The following is a 20,097-nucleotide window of genomic DNA, read 5'->3' as shown; positions in this document are numbered from 1 at the left end:
AATTCCGGATATCCCCTTAAGCATTAGAGAGTCTCAATTTAATAAGCCAAGCCCTTGATCTTGGGGTTTGCCTTTACGAAACTTATTCCTGCAAAGGAGAAGCTAAGCCTACTTATAAGTATGCCTAAGAGTCCCCCCAGAGAACCTCTTTTGTTGCTCAGATGTGGCCTCTCTCTCTAGGCCAACTCTGCAAATAAACTCACTACCCTTCCCCCTATGTGGGACATGACTCCCAGGGTATAAGTGTCCCTGGAAAACATGGGACATAACTCCCAGGGATGAGCCTGGCCCTGGCATCATGGGATTGAGAATGCCTTTTTGCCCAAAAGGGGGAAAAGAAATGAAACAAAATAAAGTTTCAGTGGCTAAGAGATTTCAAATAGAGTAGAGAGATCATTCTGGAGGTTATTCTTATACATTATATAGATATTCCTTTTTAGTTTCTAGTGTATTGGAATAGCTAGAAGGAAATACCTGAATCTGATGAACTGCAAACCAGCAGACTTGATTCTTGATGATGACTGTATAACTATATAGCTTTCATAGGGTGAAAATCTTGTGACTGATACTCCCTTTATCCAATGTATGGGCAGATGAGTAATAAAATAAAGACAAAAAGTAAACAAACAAACAAACAAACAAAAAACCATACAGAACTGTACAACAGAAACAGAAACAATCTGCAAATTAAGTTCTATATTTAATAGTGTAATTTTAATAATATTCTTTCTAAAGTTTTAACAAAGGCACCCTACTAATGCAACGTGTCAATAATGGGAGGGGATATATGGGAACTCTGTATCATCTGCATGACTTTTCTGTAAACGTACAACTTCTCTAATAAAAACATTCTTTTAAAACTATATTAAAAAAAAGAAAGAGAGAGAGAGAGAAGACCTGGCCTAAGAGAAATGTTAAACAGAGTACTTCAGGCTGAAAAAAAGGACACCATACAATGACTCAAAACCATACAAAGAAATAAAGAACACTGGTAAAGTTAATGACATAGGTACATAGAAAACCATGTATCATTGTACTTTTGGTTTGTAACTCCTTTCTCCCCCCATTCATATGACCTAACAGGTCAATGTGTGAAATAACACTTTAAACCTATGTTAATGGGCATATAATGTATAAAGATGTAATTGTAATCTGAGACAATAACAATATTAAGGGGGAGGAACAGTGAAAAAATAAAGGGGCTCTTCTTTACTGGAAAAAAAAAGTATCTGGAAATGAAAGTCCTCTCTTTATGAAATATATTTCTTGCCTACTAAGAAGAAAATTTAGTTTTAGATGAGAGCACCTTGATGGAACTCAGGGAGAAGAGAAAACAGTTATTTAAAGCTGTATCATAATCCCAAAGTTTTCAGTAATTGTTAAGAAAAAGAAATTTTACGGTACCATTTCATTAAAGAGATAAAGAGGAAGGAGTTGGATAATAAAAGTCAGAAAAAAAATTCAGAGACAAGGTAATGTGTCTTAGTTTCATATACAGTACATTGTTCCAAAAAAACTTACAGGTAAAACAATTATTTGTGTGCTGAACTAAACTCTCCTTCATCAGTAATTCAGAAGCACACACTCATTAAAAAATTTTGGCCCAAAATCAATAGTTGATATTTCTAAATTTGGCTATTACGTATATAATGCCATAAAGTTAACAAAACATACATTAATCCTTAAGGATTTTGATCATGTAGAACAGTTAATTCCCAGCTTACTGGAAGTTCATGAGGACTAAAATGATTAAAATGGTCACACTTTTCCAAGTAACAGCAAAACTCACGAGACAAAAAATTAACTGGAGACACTAGCATTCTGAGCAGAGGGAATAACAGAGAAAAGCAAAGCATCAAGTAAGTGTCAATGCAGGGCTTTGAGAGAGTGTGTGTATGCATGTGTATGTGAGAGAAAGATAGACAGACAGACAGACTAATAATTTGACCAGATAAATGGAATGGCTTTTTCTTCTTTAGGTTCAGAATCTATTTCAGAGATGCAAACAGGCAAAAGAGATTGTAGCAGAACAACTCTGACTGAAGGAGAAAGACCAGAGCCTGCCACCTTACCCTCAACCCCATCTCCAAGGGAATGCCCAAGGCTCTGAAGAACCTTTTAAAAACCAATGGACTAAAATTTAGAGAATATGAGAAGGAGTTGAGAATAAGAATAAAAAGGTAGATTGGGAGGCACATTGAGAATTGCCTTGAATGCTGGTTTAAAGAACTATATTTCAGTCATTATTAGGGAGCCATTGCAGGTGTCAAATCAGGGGAGAGAGATAAATCATGTGGCATGGAAAACAAATGAATTAAATAATATGCTTAATTCATTAAATATCAGTCTTCAAAAATCTTGGGACTTTCTCTATTTTCTTATTAATCCTATCGAAAAGATCTAAGAGATAAGACTAGTAAGGACAGTGTGGTGGAGAAATATAGCTTAGAGAAAGGATACATTTTAACATCATGTATACTAAAACATTCATCAAAGATGGAATAGAGTTATTTCTATATGATAAAGTACAGCCTCTTAAATTAGTTTCCTGAAGGCCCACAGCTGCAAATGCAGACTTTAAGTTGTCGTTCTCCATGTCAAGTGGCAACCACTAGTCATACCATCTGTCAGTTTGACACGTACTCTCTCAACACTCCGTGATAAAATGCATATATACAAAGCCCTCCCTGACAAAAAAGAGAACTCAGGGAGATAAGAGCCAGCCACTACAGGGAAGACAATCAAGCTAGCAGGAAAGGACTGGAAACTGGCAACAAAAAGAAACCAGAGCATAGGCAAAAGGGAAAAGAAAACGTGCTCACTCCACGGGGGGGGGGGGGGGGGGGGGGGGGGGGGCAGCCAATCACACAGCATGGAGTCAAATGGGCAAATGGAGAGAAAAAACTTGTCCTTGGTGGATAAAAGAAGAGCTCAATCACTCAGAAAGCATTATGGCTTCACACAGAACTATCTGCCCAAGTAATGAGCCCATCAAACAATCCTCAGCACCAACAGGCCCACTCTAACACCTTCTCTCTCAAAGGTGTTCCAACCTAACCACTCTTCACCTCTAAAGAGTCTTAAATCCTGTAATACAATGGTTTCATTTATAAACACAAATATTCACAACTATTTCTTGGCATTCCCCATCCCATGTATTCAATCATGCATTCAAGAAATATTTATTGGGACAGCAGTTCCCAGAAAAGCTTTTGCAGGCATCTGCCACTCCAGTCAGGCAAGGTTGGGTGTGGAAGCCCCTGCCTCGCCCATCACTGAGGGCCTCATTCCTCCACTGGCTGCTGGGGTGGAGGACACCATAGCTGGGAGCACTTTAAAAAACACTGGAGGAGAGACTTCAGGAAGACGGCAGAATAGGAGGGGCAGAGCAAACTTCTCCTCCATGAAAAGGAGTAGAGAAGGAGCAGAGGGTGCCCAAACAGTGGTTCCAGGGTATGACCGGCTGGAGAGGAAACTCTACAACGTGGAGTGGGGACTTGGATGGAAAGGCTGAGAGAATTCACCTGAAGGGAGGGGGTAAGTGTGTTTGACTGGGACTGCTGCTGGTGTCTGGCAGCTGGAGCTAGCTGCCAAGTGCGAGAGGGAGCACCTTTCCACACCCCGTGTACCCATTTCTGCAGTTGGCTGGGAAGATAACCGTTCACAAGCCCGCAGCTAGGAGCTCTCATGAGGGAAGCTGGGATTCAGCAGAATTGTGGTGAAAGCATTTACTCCTCCTTCACAGAAGCCTGCAGTGTGCACAGGTGAGAAAAGGGGGGAGGTAAGGGCAACGCACAGAAGTGCCAGGAGCCCTTCCCCAACCTCAGAGGCTCATGGGTGCAGAGTGGACAGGGTCTGGGGCCCACTGAGCTAGGGGGTGAAATACACAGCCCTGTAGCTCAAGACTGGTCCACTCAGAGGCCAAAAACACCAGATTCACTGTATCCTTAAGCAGACCCTGTTGAGCTGCACTGGGCCACCACCCACCCCCAGGGCTGGCAATCCCCAGTACACACGAGAACTGGCGTATGGACTTGATTTCCACCTGGTTTGGAACCCAGTCAGAGAATAGGCAAAGTTGGGTGAAGGCTGGCTTGAGTTAGAGGTGGCTCAAGAGTGCCATCTACTGGGAGGACATGGAAAGTGCATTCCAGCAAGCAGTACTTCTGCCAAATTATATATAAATGCTCAAATAATCCTGCATATCTGAAAATAACATTATCAAGATAAGCAAAAGCCCTGAAGCCAACAGAAAATCACAAAGCATATAAAGACCCAAGTAGATATGAACAAGCGAAATGACCAAATTAAAAAGCTGGAGAAGACACAGACTCTGGAGCAATTTATCAAAGAAGTACACACAAATCTCTAAAGCAACACCAAGGGGTTGGCTAAAAACATAAAGGACATCAGGAAGACTCCAGAAGAGCATAAAGAAGAATTTTGAAAGGGTAAATAAAAAAATAACAGATCTTGTGTAAATAAAGGGTACTGTAAATCACATTAAAAATATATTAGAGAGAAGATGGCAGCATAGTCAGGAAGTTAGTTAGTCCCCCCGGAGCAACTAATAGGCAACCAGGAACAACTAGTAAATGATCTGGAATAACTGCTAGGCAACAACAGTGACTGTCCACACATCTTGTACTAACCTGGATTTGGAGGAATGCCTGAGATCGCAGCAAGGAATCTGTGAGTAGAAACTACAGACACAAGCCGGGAACCCCCTCCCCCCATGGCAGCCCAAGCTGCAAAGCCTCGCTGTGCTAGAGAGCAGCACTCTCTGAACCAGCAAATACACCTCAGGCCAGCTCCAACTGGGGTTTTAATTGGCAAACGTGGACTTCTCATTGCAAGCTACAAATCCCCAACAGGCAGACAGAGGCTTTTAGTGATGACTGACCTTGAAGAGCCAGGGGACTTCTCTGTCCTAGAAGGGGGAGCCCAGAGGACTGGGTGCTATCTCTGGCTGATGGGTGAAACTGGGGGCCGTGGACTGGCCCTGAAAGGGGGCTTTCTGTCCCCTTCTCTCTCTTTCAACCCGAGCGGCTCAGTGGAGAAAGCCTAAGCCATTTTCAGTTTGCAGGGCTCTGACCCAGACAAGGGTGGAGAGAGCAGAGTCAGAGAAACAAAGAACCTATTTAAATGCAGATGATAACTCCCTAGGGGGTGTATCTTCCCTAAGAGGAAAGAAGTGGTGTCCAGCTCTACTACCTGCCTTCCATTCAGAATCAGACCCCAGAGCCTGGGGGAAAATAGCCAAAACAGAAATTAAGGAGGTCACACCTTCTTACACCTGTCAGGAGCTACAGGCTGACAGGTGCCACCCGCTGGGCAGTTTCGGAAAAGCACAGTGGTTTGAGGCCTCACAGGGTGTGTCAATCTTCTAAGACACACCCTCAGGGAAACCTGATACTGAATATTACCCCCTTCTGGGACCTGAGCCCATTCTGGTCTGGGAAAACTTTATTGGGATAACCAAGGAAACCAGATGCCTAGACAACAGAAAACTACAACCTACACTAAGAAAAACAAAGGTATGTCCCAGTCAAAGGAACAAACTTACAATTCAACTGCGATACAGGAATTGAAACAACTAATGCTAAATCAATTCAAAAAGTTTAGGGAAGATATGGCAAAAGAGATGAAGTGTATAATGAAAACACTGGGCATACATAAGGTAGAAATCGCAAGTTCAAAAAAACAACTGGCAGAATCTATGGAAATGAAAGGACACAAGAGATGAAAGACACAATGGAGACATACAACAGGTCTCAAGAGGCAGAAGAAAACACTCAGGAAATGGAGAAGAAGACACCTGAAATCCTATACATAAAAGAATAGTTAGGGAAAAGAATGGAAAAATATGAGCAACGTCTCAGGGAACTGAATGACAACATGAAACGCAGTAATGTACATGTCATGGGTGTCCCAGAAGGAGAAGAGAAAAGGGGCAGAAGCAATAATAGAGGAAATAATCAATGAAAATTTCTCCTCTCTTATGAAAGACATAAAATTACAGATCCAAGAAGCACAGCGTACCCCAAACAGAATAGATATGAATAGGCCTACAACAAGACTCTTAATAATCAGATTACCAAACATCAAAGATAAAGAGAGAACCCTGAAAGCAGCAAGAGAAAAGCTATCCATCACATACAAAGGAAGCTTGATAAGACTATGTGCGGATTTCTCAGTAGAAACCATGGAGGCCAAGAAGGAACTGGTGTGATATATTAAGATACTGAAAGAGAAAAACCGCCAACCAAGAATCCTATATCCAGCAAAAGTGTCCTTCAAATATGAGGAGAGTTTAAAATATTCTCTGATAAACAGACAATGACAGAGTTTGTAAACAAGATACCTGCCCTACAGGAAATACTAAAGGGAGCACTACAGACAGATAGGGAAAAACAGGAGTGAGAGGTTTGGAACATAATTTTGGGTGATGGTAGCACAGCAATGTAAGTACACTAAACAAAGATGACTGTGAGTATGGTTGAAAGAGGAAGGTTAGGAGCATGTGGGACACCAGAAGGAAAGAGGAAAGATAAAGACTGGGACTGTATAACTCAGTGGTACCTAGAGTGCTCAACAATTGTGATAAAATGTACAAATATGCTTTTTTCATGAGGGAGAACAAATGAATGTCAATCTTGCAAAGTGTTAAAAATAGGGGTTATTGGGGGAAAAATACAATCAATGCAAACTAGAGACTATAATTAAATATGTATATATTAGAGACACACAACAGCAGATTTGAAGAGGCAGAAGAAAGAATAAGTGAAGTAGAGAAAAGGGCAGTTGAATGTGAATGCACAAAAGAACTAATGGTGAAAAAAACTGAAAAATTTGAAATGGGTCTCAGAGAAATGAAAGACAACAAGAAGCATGCAAATGTAAGAATCATTGGTGTCCCAGACGAAGAAGAGAAAAGGGCTAGGAAGAGTATTTGAGGACATAGTGGGGGAAAACTTACCAAACTTTCTAAACAACATAAATACGCACATCAAAGAAGCCCAACAAACTTCAAATAGAATAAATCAAAACAGACTCACTCCAAGACATATACTAATTAGACTGTCAAATGCTGAAGAGGAGAAAGTTACGAAAGCAGCAAGAGAGAAGTGTTTTACCACATACAAGGGAAACAACATAAGACTAAGTACTGACTACTCAATAGACACCATGGAGCCAAGAAGGCAGTGGTATGACATATTTAAAATTGTAAAAGAGAAAAATTGCCAGCCAAGAATTCTTTATCCAGCAAAGCTCTCCTTCAAAATTGAGGGAGAGGTTAAGATTTTCACAGACACACAAATGCGGAGAGAATTTGTTAACAAGAGATGTGCTCTGCAAGAAATACTAAAGTGAGCTCTGCCAGCTGAGAAAAAAGGAGAGAGAGGTCTGGAGAAATGCACAGGACTGAAGAATATTAGTCAGGGTAACTTATAGGGAAAAAAGAAAGAACAAGGGGAGAATAAAACAGATCTCACAATTAAAAACCAAAGGATAAGATGGCTGGTTCAAGAACTGCCTTTGCAGTAATAACTTTGAATGTGAATGGATTAAACAACCCAATTAAAAGATGCAGACAGGCAGAATGGATTAAAATGTATGACTCATTGATATGTTTTTTTACATGAGACTCATCTTAGACCTTTCAATACAAAAAGACTAAAAGCAAAAGGATGGAAATAATATTCCACACAAGCTGCACTCAAAAGAAAGCAAGGGTAGCTATACTAATATCAGTCAAAATAGACTTTAAATGCAAAGATGTCATAAGATACAAAGGACACTATATATTAATAAAAGGGATGATTCACCAAGAAGAAATAACAATCATAAATGTTTATGCACCTAATCAAGGAGCTCAAAAGTACATGAGACAAACATTGGCTAAACTGAAGGGAACAACAGACATGTCTAAATAACAGTGGGAGAATTCAATACACTACTCTTTTCTGAAGATAGAACAACTAGGAGGACCAATAAGTAAACTGAGAACCTAAACAATGTGATAAATGAATTAGACTTAACGCTATAGATCGTTACATCCCAAAGTACCAGGATATACATTCTTCTCTAGCACTCATGGAACATTCTACAAGATAGATCATATGATGGGGCACAAAACAAGTCTTAATAAATTTTAAACAACTGGAATTATTCAAAGCACATTTTATAACCATAAGGGAATGCATCTAGAAATCAATGACCACCAAAGAACCAGATCTTTCACAAATATACAGAGGTTAAACAACACACTCCTAAACAACCAGTGGGTCAAAGAAGAAATTGCAAGAGAAATAGGTAAATATCTAGAGATGAATGAAAATGAGAACACAACATATCAAAACCTATAGGATGCAGCAAAGGCGGTGCTGACAGGGAAATTTATAGCTCTATATGCATATATCAAAAAGGAAGAAAAAGCTAAAGCCTAAGACCTAACTGAACAACTGAAGAGACTAGAGAACGATCAGCAAACTAATCCAAAAGCAAGTAGAAGGAAAGAAAAAACGGAGAGCAAAAAAGAAATAAATGAGCTGGAGAACAAAAAAAACAACAGAATATCTAAAACCAGAAGTTGGTTCTTTGACATACAACAGCAGATCTCAAGAGGCAGAAGAAAACACCCAGGAACTGGAGAACAAAACACCTGAAAGCCTGCACGCAAAAGAGCAGATGGAGAAAAGAATGAAAAAATATGAGCAACATCTCCGGGAACTCAAGGATGAAACAAAGTACAATAATGTACGTATCATTGGTGTCCCAGAAGGAGAAGAGAAGGGAAAGGGGGCAGAAGCAATAATAGAGGAGATAATTAATGAAAATTTCCCATCTCTTATGAAAGACATAAAATTACAGATCCAAGAAGCGCAGCGTACTCCAAACGGAAGAGATATGAATAGGCCTATGCCAAGACACTTAATAATCAGATTATCCAATGTCAAAGACAAAGAGAGAATCCTGAAAGCAGCAAGAGAAAAGCAATCCATTACATACAAAGGAAGCTTCATAAGACTATGTGCGGATCTCTCAGCAGAAACCATGGAGGCAAGAAGGAAGTGGTGTGATATATTTAAGATACTGAAAGAGAAAAACCGCCAACCAAGAATCCTGTATCCAGCAAAGCTGTCCTTCAAATATGAGGGAGAGCTCAAAATATTTTCTGACAAACAGACAATCAGAGACTTTGTGAACAAGACACCTGTCCTACAGGAAATACTAAAGGGAACACTACAGAGTGATAGAAGACAAGAATGTGTGGTTTGGAACACAATTTTGGGAGATGGTAGTACAACAATGTAAGTACACTGAACAAAGGTAACTATGAATACGGTTGAGAGAGGAAGGTGGGGAGCATGTGAGACACCACAAGAAAGGAGGAAAGATAAAGACTGGGACTGTGTAACTTGGTGAAATCTAGAGTATTCAACAATTGTGATAAAATGTACAAATATGTTCTTTTACGAGGGAGAACAAGCAAATGTCAACCTTGCAAGGTGTTAAAAATGGGGAGGCATTGGGGGAGGGATGCAATCAGCATAAACTAGAGACTGTAATTAATAGAATCATTGTATTATGCTTCCTTTAATGTAACAAAGGTGATATACCAAGGTGAATGCAGATAAGAGGGGGGGATAGGGGAGGCATGTTAGACACTTGACATCGGTGGTATTGTCTGATTCTTTATTCTACTTTGATTTAAGGTTATTTTTCCTTTTGCTGCTTCCTAGCTGTCATTTTTTTTTTCCTCTTTCTTTTGCCTCTCTACCTTCTTTGACTCTCCCTCCTGCCTTGTGGAAGAAATGTATATGCTCTTATATAGATAGTGGTGAAGGTGGTGAACACATAAATGTATGACCATGCAGAAAACCATCGATTATTGACTTGGGATGGAATGTATGGTGAGTGAACAAAACCATATTTAAAAAAAAAGGGGTTGATGACAAAACCTCGAGGGCAATATACTGACTGAAATAAGCCAGACACATTAGGACAATTATTACAGGGTCTCACTGACAGGAACTAATTATAATATGTAAACTCATAGACATGAAATATAAGGTACCAAGATATAGGACAAGGCCTAAGAATGGGGAGTGGTTGCTTAATATGAGGAGAATGTTGAATTAGGATGAACTCAAATGTTTGGAAATGAACAGGGGTGTTGGTAGCAAGATGTGAGAATAACTAACAGCGCCGAATGGTGTGTGAATGAGGTGGAAAGGGGAAGCTCAGAGTCATATATGTCACCAGAAGGAAAGTTGGGGGTCAAAAGATGGGAATGTATAAAACTGAATCCTATGGTGGGCAATGTCCATGATCAACTGTACAAATACTAGAAATCACTTCCATGAACCAGAACAAATGTATGACAATACAATTAGAAGTTAATAATAGAGGGGCATATAGGGAAGAACTATATACCTATTACAAACTATATACTACAGTTAGTAGTATTTCAACATTTTTTCATAAACAGTAACAAATATACTATATCAATACTACGAGTCAACAATTGAGGGGGGTTGGTTAGGGATAGGGGAGGATTAGAGTTTCCTTTTCTTTTTTTCTTATCTTTCACTTTATTTTTTGTCTGGAGTAATGAAAAGTTTCTAAAAATTGAACAAAAATTAAGTGTGATGGATGCACAGCTGTATGAGGGTACCCAGGGGCAAGTGATTGTACACTTTGGATCTTTGGATAATTGTATGGTATCTGAACAATCTCAATAAAAATGAAAAAAAAAAAAAAAGGTGGTTCTTTGAAATCAACAAGATTGACAAAGCCTTAGCTAGACTGACAAAGTCAAAAAGACAGAAGACCCAAATAAATAAGAAATGAGAGCAGGGTCATTATTGTGAATCTCGAAGAAATTTTAAAAAATCATGAGGATACTATGAACAACTATATGCCAACAAACCAGACAAACTACAGGAAATGGACAATTTCTTAGATACACATGAACCATCTAGACTGCCCAGTTAGAAACAGAAGACCTCAACAAACCAATCACAAAGAGATCCCAATCAATCATCAAAAAATCTACCTACAAATAAAAGCCCAGGGCCAGATGGCTTCAAAGGGGAATTTTACCAAACTTTCCAGAAAGAACTGACACCATTCCTGCTGAAACTCTTTCAAAAAATTGAAGAAAAAGGAACACTACCTACCTAATTTTATGAAGCTGATATCACTTTAATACCAAAACCAGATAAAGATGCTACAAGAAAATAAAACTACAGGTAAATCTCCCTAATGAAAATAGAAGCAAAAATTTTCAACAAAATACTTGCAAATCAAATCCAAAGACACATTAAAAGAACTATACACCACAACTAAGTGGGGCTCATTCCTGGCGTGCAAGTGTGGTTCAACATAAGCAAACCAATCAATGTAATGGAATATATTAACAATCAAAAGGGAAAAATCAAATGATCATCTTGATAAATGCTGAAAAAGCATTTGACAAAATTGAGCATCCCTTTTTGATAAAAACACTTCAAAAGGTAGGAATTGAAGGAAACTTCCTCAGTATGATAAAGGGTATATACGAAAAACCCACAGCCAGCATAGTACTCAACAGTGAGAGACTGAAAGCCTTCACCCTAAGATCGGGAATGAGACAAGGATGCCCAGTGACGCCATTATTATTCAACATTGTGCTAGAAGTTCTCTCCAGAGCAATTCGCCAAGACAAAGAAATAAAAGGTATCCAAACTGGAAAGGAAGAAATAAAACTGTCATTATTTGTAGATGATAAGATCATGTATTTGGAAAATTCCGAAAAATCGATGACAAAGCCATTTGAGCTATTAAATAAATTTATCAGAGTAGCAGGATACAAGATTAACGCACGTAAATCAGTAATGCGCTATACACTCCTCTATACTCCTATATACTCCTATACACTAGTAATGACCTAATTGAAGAGGCAATCAAGAAAAAATTTCATTCACAATAGCAACTAAAAATATCAAGTACCTAGGAATAAACTTAACCAAGGTTGTAAAAGACTTCTACTCAGAAAATTGAAAACTTCACCAAAAGAAATCAAAGGGGACCTAATTATGTGGAAAGATATTCCGTGTTTATGGATAGGAAGGCTAATCTTCGCAAAGATGTCAATTATATCAAAACTGATCTACAGATTCAATGCAGTTTCAATCAAAATTCCAACAACCTACTTTGCAGACATGAAAAAGCTAGTCATCAAATTTATTTGGAAGGGAAAGGGGTCCTTAATTAAGAAAAACATCCTAAAAAAGAAAACGAAGTGGGAGGACTTACACTTCCTGACTTTAAAGCCTACTACAAAGCCACAGTGGTCAAAACAGCATGGTATTAGCACAAAGATAAACATGTTGATCAATGGAACCAAATGGAGATTTTGGAAATAGACCCTCCCAGATCTAATTTTTGATAAAGCCCCCAAATCCACTGAACTTGGACAGAACAGACTCTTCAACAAATGGGGCTGGGAGAACTGGATATCCATATCCAAAAGAATGAAAGAGGACTCTTACCTCACACCCTATATAAAAATTAACTCAAAGTGGATCAAACACCTCAAAATAAGAGAGAGTACCATAAAACTCTTAGAAGATAATAAAGAGAAACATCTCAAGGCCTAGTAATAGGAGGTAGCTTCTTAGATCTTACGCTCAAAGCACAAGCAACCAAAGAAAAAATAGATAAGTGGGAACTCCTCAAAATCAAAATCTAGGTGACTCAAAGGACTTTGTCAAAAAGGTAAAGAGGCAGCCAATTCAATGGGAGAAAATATTTGGAAACCATATATCTGATAAGACACTGATATCCTGCATATATAAAGAAATCCTACAACTCAATGACAATAGTACAAACAGCTCAATTATAAAATGGGCAAAAGATATGAAAGGACATTTTTTGGAAGAGGAAATACAAATGGCTAAAAAACACATAAAAAAATATTAATCATCACTAGCTAGTAGGGAAGTGCAAATCAAAACCACAGTGAGAAACCATCTCACACCAATAAGAATGGCTGCCATTAAACAAACAGGAAACAATAAATGCTGGAGAGGATATGGACAAATTGGAACTCTTATTCATTGCTGGTGGGAATGTATAATGGTATAGCCTCTGTGTAAGACAGTTTGGCAGTTCCTCAGAAAACTAGGTATTGTTTTACCCTATGATCCAGTAATTCGTATTTGCACACCAATTTTCATAGCAGCATTGTTCACAATTGTCAAGAGATGGAAACAATCCAAGTGTCCTTCAAAAGAAAAGTGTGCAAACAAAATGTGGTATATACACATGATGGAATACTATGCAGCAGTAAGAAAGGAACAAGGTCCTGAAACATATGTAACATGGATTAACCTTGAAGACATAATTTGGAATGAAATAAATTAGACACAAAAGGAGACATATTGTATGTTACCACTACTATGAACTCCCTGAACAATGTAAAATCAGTGCCTTATAATGTAGAATATAAAAGACCTAGAGATAGACAGAAGCTAGTGAAGGGGGAATGGTAACCTAATATTTTAAGATATGTTAATGAGGGTGAATTTAAAGGTATGGTAATAGATAGGGGTGATGATTTTTCCTTAATGGGATTTTAAGTATCAGAGCTGCATTGAAGGTAAACATGATTGAAAGGGGTAAAGGCATGTATCCCACAGATTAACACTACAAATATAAATAAGTTTTTGCATGACATACTTTTCCCCCATTTTTCTACAAAACAAGGCATACATTCAATTGTTTACAGTACCATTATATAGTTGTGCATTCATCACCAAAATTAATTTTTGGCATTTTCATTACTACACACACAAAAATAATAAGAATAAAAATTAAAGTGAAAAAGAACAAGTAAAAAAGAACACTGGGTGCCTTTTTTTTTTTGGCATGATACATTTTTAAGGTATGATATGGGTACAAAGAGTTAACAACATGAAAAAACTACCTATTGCATACTAGGGACTATAGTTAATACGAATACCTTACTGGGACCACACAAATACTAGGGATAAATAAAGGGATGATAAGAGCTTTGGGGTGTTTTTGGTCATGAGAATTGTTTAAAATGGGGAGTGATGATGATTGTACAACTAAGTGAAGATAATGTGAGACACTGGTTGTTTATCTTGGACAGAACATATGCTATTTGAAATTACGAACGCCCAACTTAATATGTCAAGCCCTCGATCTTGAGCCTTGCTCTTGTGAAACGTATGACTGTAAAGAGGAGGCTAAGCCCACCTATAATTATGCTTGGGAGTCACCTCCAGAGAATCCCTTTTGTTGCTCAGATGTGGCCTTTCTCTCTCTAAGCCCAACTCTGCAAATAAATTGATCACCTTCCCCCTGATACAGGTCAGGACTCCCAGGTGAGTAGTTTCTTGGCGACATGGGACATGGATCCCAGGAATGAGCCTGGCCCTGGCATCGAGGGATTGCGAACGCCTTTTTGACCAAAAGGGGGAAAAGAAAGGCAACAAAACAAGGTTTCAGTGTGTAGGAGATTTCAAATAGAGTCAAGAGGCTATCCTAGGGGTTACTCCTATGCAAGTTTCAGATGGATATGCCAAATGATCATAATATGACAAGCCCAAATTAATAGTAGTCCTCCAAACTCTAAAGAATACTTTGGTTCCTATCTGAGACTCTATAAAAGTTTCACTCACTAAGTTTATTTTTCAGAAACTTAAATCCTTCAGAGTGCTCCTATGCCAGATAAGTTCCCAAACCCAGAGGCAACAGCCTCTTCAAGAACATTAACCAGATGCGTCCCCCTTTCCCATAATGTCGACAGCCCTTTTCAACACGAACAATTTAGGGTGGTTACTTCCTACACATCTCTGAAGATTGGGTAAGTGATTAAACTAGAGGAAAGGGAAGCAACAGATAAGATAGAATTTAACAAAGGATTACGAATACTGAATCTTTATGTATTTTTTTTCCTTAGTTGCTAGGGTATTAGAATAGCCAGAGGAAAGAATTGAAATGGTGGAACTGTAACCCATAACATTCTTTGAAATTTCCTCTATAGCTACTTGTTAAATTGTATTTGGACAGTTACCAACTTTCTGTATGTATGTTATATTTCATAATAAGAAAATAACTGAATCTAATGTACTGTAAACCATAACATTCTTTGGAATTTTCTATATAACTACTTGTTAAATCATACTTTGAAAGTTATCATCTTTCTGCATAGATATTAAATTTCACAATAAGGAAATGACTAAAACTGTGGAACTGTAACCCATAACATTGTTTGACGACTTCTCAATAGGTACTCATTAAATTTTACTTTAAAAGTTATCATTTTTCTATATATATATGTTATATTTCACAATAAGGAAATAAACTGTGGAACTCTAACCCGTAACATTCTTTGAAATTACCTATATAACTGCTTGCTAAATCATACTTTGAAAGTTATCATCTTTCTGCATACATATTTCACAATAAAGAAATAACTGAAATTGTGGAGCTGTAACTCATAACATTCTTTGAAAAGTGCTCTCTAACTACTTGTTAAATTATACTTTCAAAGTTATCACTCTTCTGTATGTATGTTATATTTCACAATAAAAAATGTAAAATAAATAAATAAATAAACGAAAAGACAAGCCACAGACTCAGAGAAATTCTTGTAAAACATATATCTAATAAAGTATCATATCCAGAATTTATAAAGAATACTTGCAACTCAATAAGATGACAATCCAATTTAAAAACAGGCAAAAGATCTGAGCAGACACTTCACCAAATATATACAAATATCAAATAAGCACATGAAGAAAGAGGTCAACATCATTAGTTATTGGGAAAATGCAAAAAATTATAATCACAAGATACCACTACTAATATACTTCCATAACTAAAAAATTTTTAAATCTGACAACACCAAGTGCTGACATGGCTACAGAGCATTAATAATTACCAAACTCAGCACTTAGTAATACCTAAGTGCTTTATCTCAGGTTTTAACAAGTATTCAACACAGATATTATCATTCTTATTTTACAAGTGAGGAAATCAAGGCTTAGATGTGTTAGGTAACCTGACCATTGTCAAACAGCAAAATTCAAAGTCTGCCTAGCTGGAAAACCCATGCTCAGCTCAGAATATTATTTTCTATAAAAAGAAACCAACTGGATTATTTCATTTAATCCTCCCTAAATCCCTGTGAGAAAAGTATCGTTAGCCCTATTTTACAAATGAGGAAACTAAAGCTCAGCAAGATTACAGTTTGTCCAAGGTCACAGAGTCCCAAAGATCTGGGAGTAGACCAGGATCCACCTGACTAATAAAGTTCATGATTTAAGATACCATACTGTCCTTGCCAGGTATCCCGTGATTTACTTGAGTTCAATACAAGCAAAGGCTATATGAATGTTTTGCATCCTTTAAAAAACTTCAACTGAAATAACTGTCTACAATTTACATGACTCAGTGTTTCTTTCCTAAGAATTCAAATGTCAAATTTTCTCTTAGAAGTCAGTGCCAAAAGAAGTTACTTTCCTCAAAAGAAATCAGAGTCGAATGTGTTCACTTGTGCTGAACACTGTTAAATGAAACATGGATCCATACAGTCCCTACTCTAAAGTAAAGTTTATAGACATAATACAGTGTATGCAAAAAATAACCACGATAAAAGGTAAAAACTAATGTGCTTTTCATAAATTAAACAAAAACCATAAAAAACTCACTATATTTCCCTTTGGCTACCAAAGCTGAGATAAATTTAACGTTTAAGTAATCATTTCACCTCACGTGCCTAAAAGAGGGAATTTTATCTGATTTTTTTTTTACTCTTTGACATTATTTTTAACTGTCTTACTGAATATGCATCACAATCTATCTAAAATCCTTTTGTGAGAGTAGACAGAGTATGCAATGTAAACAAACAAGTAAACAAGGTCTGGATTACTAATACAAACTGAATGCAACTTTCTCTATGGCACACTGATCTAACTTTCTCTTTCGACAGTACACCAGATACTTTATGTTGGTTGCAGAATCAAATGAGGCAATACGTTAAAAGTACTCTGAAAACTGAAATTCTAGAAATACTTTGATTGGAAGCCTATTTCTACTGCTCTTTAAACCACATTGGATTTATATTTAGAATGCATTAGTTGGGAAAATGACAAGTGAAAATGGGGCATGGCTGGGTAAATGGTGTTCAAGGGTCAATGCAATGCAAATAATGTGAGTTTTGTATAGCTTCTTTGTTTCTACAGCTTTGGGGGGAGGTGGTGAAGAGCACTAGACTAACAAAAGTGGTGGCTTAGAAGCACTACCATTACTCTGCCCTTTTCACATCTTGTGCATGGTAATTTGCTAGTGTCTCTGCAGTGATATATGCCAAATCTGTAAGTGCCCTACGATGCATGTCATTGGCCCTGCTGATTTAAACACATTCAACTTTTTAAAGTAATGCTAAGTCACTTGAGTCTCTAGTCATTTTTGGCTCCCCTCCCACCCATTCAAACCTTCTAGACAAAAAGTGATCTTGTTATCTTAGAACTTGTATACTCAATAAAAATAAATAAAACAGCACAGAAAGACTTTTAAATATACCTATTATTAGCTTTCCTTTTTAATAAAGGTCCAATATTTTTGTTTCCTTGTTTGTTTTCCATTGGCAATACAATCGATCCTTGGTCATGCAAGTCTGTTCTCTCAATATGGAAATCCAGAATATTATAATATGCTGATAATAAAGGGAAAAAGGAGGAGGAGGTAGGAGGGCACATATACATATTGGCTTTTGTCCCTTTTTCTCTTTGATCGTGTTCCTCCCAGTTCAAGTCAAGGAATGGCTAGGCAGCCACTGTCGTACAAAAATAATATGGTGCAATAAAGAGAATAATGGATAGGGTTGTCTCTTTTCCATCACTAACAAGCTATAGGACCTGAACAAGTCAGTATCTCTGTATCATTTCTTCACCTATAAAATAAATTAAACTGGATCATCACAAATATCTCCTTCAGTTAAAAACTTCAGTGAATTAAAAACAAAAATTAAAAAAAGAATGCAATTATACCCTTGTCCCCCCAAGCCTCCTTTTACTTATTAGAGCTTGCCTTCCTCCTTCTACTGCCCAAATAAAAATAAAATTCCTATTTGCAATCTGATTAAGAGAATTTGCATAAGGTCTGAATAAGACAATATCAAAGGACACTTGCATTTTTAAAAAGACCAGTTAATCCATATACATCTCAATTACCAGAACTTGGTGGTAGGTGTGAGTCACAGGGGAAGGGACAAATAGTTATGTATCTTTAAGCAGAAGGCTTTCCAATTGTTTAGCACCTGTCTAGTCTCCTTTTCCTACCTTCCTGTTTCTCAATTACACTTTTCAACCAAGCATATTTTACAAACTGCTATAAACATCCTTCAATTTCTAATTTGAATTTTCATCCTCTCCTTCTGAATTGGCTCCTGCACCTACACTCACCATTAAGACTTCTAAGAGGTAAAATACAGTTTTGCAGGACTCATTATGTAGCTGTACACTAGCCATACTTTTCTTGTCTTAAGGCCTTGATAAACACACAAAAAATCAATGGAAGAATAAGCACGTGGCATGAGGAATGGAAATGATGGAGAACAGCTGAGATTACTGCTTTCAAAGATTTTATAGTGGAGAAGGAACATGTGGAAAAGAACAAAAAGTAAGAAATGAAGATAGAAAGCATAAGTCAGCTCTAATTAAAGCAAAAGAGAATATGGGAATGAAGCACGAAATGAGGCCTGGAAACAGTTGCGCAGTTTTGTTTTGTTTTGTTTAAGATACATATAGTGAAGAATGGAAAAGGCAGAAGAGCTGAAGAGTAACAAATACAGAAGTGGAAATGGAGACAAAGAAAGAAAAAGGAAAAATGATGGAACATCCCTTTAACCTGGAGGCCCTGCACCTTGGCTGTACAAGCCTACCTAGATATTCAGGACCACAAAAGCAAGGTGAGGAGCCAGCAGGGCCTGAGCAATTCAATGGACAACCTGGACAGCAGTACCTGACTGCCCAGCATGGCACGGGGTGGAATCACCCTGGTCCCTGAAGCCTCCAAGTGGGCCCCTGAAACATACAGCTCTGAAGAGCAACCAAGGAATGCTCACCAGCTCTGAGTCTCACCCCAAAGTCATCTCCAAAAGAAAACTCATTAATAGGAATACAAGTTGACTGAATTCAGTCAGTGCCATAAGAGGAGTTCAGTCATGCTACCAAATTCCAGTCCATCGGGGTTCAGGCAGAGAACAACTGGTGAAGCGGTGTACCCTCTTACAGCATGTCCTCCCCAAATGACATCAACTTGGACACCCAGGATGCCAATGACTCAAGCTGTAATTAACTAGAAAGGAGCCTCCTGGATTGCATCCCACACCCTAACTCCATCAGCACTGATGCTGGCCCTGCAGGTCCCCAAGATTGCCCTAATTGAGCACAACCTACCTAATTAAGACAAAAGGGACCCTGCCCTAGAGGCTTGTTGGCTGCCTATCCCACCCACTCCCAGACCCCTGGCTCCAGACCACCTCCAGCTCCCCTGCAGAGACAATACAGCCAGAGGCCTACCACTGAGATGACTACTGGTTCTTAAATCTACTTTAGGCAGAGTCAGAGTGGCTGCAAGCTTGATGCTGCCAGATGGACAAGAAGACTAAAGAAAACAACTTCTCTGAAGAAGTCTTAGGAAAGTCCTCAGTGCTGCGGGCGGTGCCCAGCTACTAATGCCCCAGAAATTTCAGCAGTTCATTTAAACTCTGACGCCAACCCATGTCCAACAGCCCAGGACTTGGCAGGGTTCTGGGACATGCTACAGCTGTCCATCAAGGACATTAGCATGAAGTTTAATGAACTCTCTCCCTCGAAACCAAAAGCTGGCAGCTAGGAGTCTCCTGGCAGCCAAACAGGCAGCTTCTGTACAGAACCCAGCCACAGAGAGCAGACAGAATCAAGATTTACATCCCCAAGGCTTAGACCTGGTTCTAAGACACACACACACACACACACACACACACACACACACACACACACACACATCCCTTAAAAAAATGGATGGAAAGAA

The 20,097-nt window shown here is 38.3% G+C and overlaps 1 protein-coding gene and 1 pseudogene across 6 annotated transcripts in view; one reads left to right on the top strand and one right to left on the bottom strand.

Annotated features, from left to right (window-relative positions):
- ZCCHC7 (zinc finger CCHC-type containing 7) overlaps nt 1-20,097 on the bottom strand; it is a 284,890-nt gene that overhangs the window by 173,085 nt on the left and 91,708 nt on the right. The window lies entirely within an intron of this gene.
- On the top strand, nt 3,688-19,920 carry LOC119505075 (annotated as a pseudogene).

This window comes from Choloepus didactylus, chromosome 10 (genome assembly GCF_015220235.1).
Source record: "Choloepus didactylus isolate mChoDid1 chromosome 10, mChoDid1.pri, whole genome shotgun sequence".
Classification (NCBI taxonomy): Eukaryota; Metazoa; Chordata; class Mammalia; order Pilosa; family Megalonychidae; genus Choloepus; species Choloepus didactylus.
The sequence above is the reverse complement of the archived record's forward strand: the minus strand, read 5'-3'. Positions and strand labels throughout refer to the sequence as shown.